This window comes from Egretta garzetta, unplaced genomic scaffold (genome assembly GCF_000687185.1).
Source record: "Egretta garzetta isolate BGI_Z169 unplaced genomic scaffold, ASM68718v1 scaffold40, whole genome shotgun sequence".
Taxonomy (NCBI): Eukaryota; Metazoa; Chordata; class Aves; order Pelecaniformes; family Ardeidae; genus Egretta; species Egretta garzetta.
Window position 1 is genome coordinate 4,644,682 of NW_009258484.1, and position 1,738 is coordinate 4,646,419.

Consider the following 1,738-nt stretch of genomic DNA (forward strand, 5'->3'; position numbering starts at 1 on the left):
TGGGGGGCGGGCGCCGCTGCCTCCGGCGTCCGGGCGCTGCGGCCACCCGCCCTGCCTTCCCCGCCTTCTGGAGCCGGCAGTAACTGTCTCGCCCAGAAGACGAAGCATCCGATTTGAGATGTGCAGAAAAATTCTTCCACCGGGAAAGCCAGCCCCAGCTGAGGGACAGGAAAGACGTGTGTAACAAAAACAACAAATACCTGTCATTGCATTGTCTTTTTTTTCCCTCTTTTTTTTTTTTTTTTTTATGGTTATGTTTGGATTCCATTTTCTCCTGAAATCTCCCAAACTCTACAGGGCTTTTTTCTCTGTTTCCTTTCTACACCAGACCATGACATTTTTGACACCAGCTTTTTGTCTAAACGCAACTTTCAGCTTCATTTCCATTGCAGGAAAAAAAAACCCAAAACCCACAAACCAAAAAAAACCCCAAAACCCTGATTGGGGAATACTAAGCAACACGGAGTTCGCTTGGAAGCAAGAAATAAAAACAGTGGGAAGAAAAACTGCTCCCTCACAGGCCTCGTGGGCAAATGGCAACTGGGAGGTTTTTAATCACTACCTTTTTCCACTGCGAGGTTATTTGTGTGTCTCCAGCTGCCTCTCAGCCTAGGCTGCCTTTGTCCAGCCAGCTGGGATTCTTTAACTTGCTGCTGATAGTGCTTAGAAGCTGAGTTAAGAGTCCTAAAGTAGCTCCCTACTCAGCCTCCTTCGTTAAATCAGCGCAGCTGCTTTTCAGGCACCGCCGAACGCCGCCGTTGAGCTGGGAGGGGAAGTGGTTTCCTTCTGAAGTGGGAGAGGAGGAGCGTGAGCCCTGATGCTTCAAAGGGAAAATGTTATTTCACCCCCATGAGCTTAACGGCGCTGTGGAAGTATTAACCCAAAACTCTGGGCTGTTGGGGGCAGAGGCAGTGTCGCTGAGTAAGCATTGGCATGCTGCAGGAGTTACGGTAGTTCAGAGAAGCCTGGGTGGCTTGGGAGCTTCTTTGGGGCTTTGGGGGCAGCCCTTAAGCAAATATGACCTTTTAAAAGCCTTTTAACTGTTTATGGAGCTGGCCTGTGAATGAGAAGAGGGAAATAGCTGGCAGCTGAGGAAAGGAGAAATTGCTGGGCAGGAAGGCTTTAATGAAACGAGGGTAGAGAATCTGCCTGTTTTTTCCTCCATTGAAGACGATGGGTGTAATAGCTTTTCTGTTCCTTCTTAGTGCTGAGGGGGTGCCAGTTGTTTAGCTCTGGCAGGTAGTGTGGTGGGTGTAGTGTTTTCAAAATATGCTTTGGATGCTCTGGTCTTCAGGTGGGAGTTAATGTAGCATTAAGTCGTAACATGGCCTGCTTTGTGAGGCTGTTCCTGCATTTGTGCCTTTGGCTGGCCAAGAATTGTGTCCATTGTCTAAAGAGTGGTTTAGCACTGTTAAGAGAGTCTGGTTTGCTGCTTTAAAACCAACCCACCCACCCACCTGCCGTGGGTGATGTGATGAGCTCTAATGGGGTTTTGTCACTGTGAGTTGCATCTATGAAGGAAGCATGGTGCTGCTGTGGTGGAAGCAACCGCAGCTGTTTGGGGACTCTGTGGATGTTGGTTTTGCTGGCCATCATGGTGCTGAGATAGCCGTGTTAAAGCTTGATGCTTTCTTGTGGCTTCTACAGAGGTGAACCAGACAATATTGCAATATACGGTGAGTAAAGGGTACGTTGAAAGAGTAATTATGAGCCTGTATAACTTTCACTTTTAGGGAAA

General features: G+C 48.2%; 1 protein-coding gene across 1 annotated transcript in view; it reads left to right on the plus strand.

The window, feature by feature from the left end:
• Positions 1–1,738, plus strand: part of KATNAL1 (katanin catalytic subunit A1 like 1) — a 34,714-nt gene that overhangs the window by 19,664 nt on the left and 13,312 nt on the right. The gene's annotated exons all lie outside the window — the stretch shown is intronic.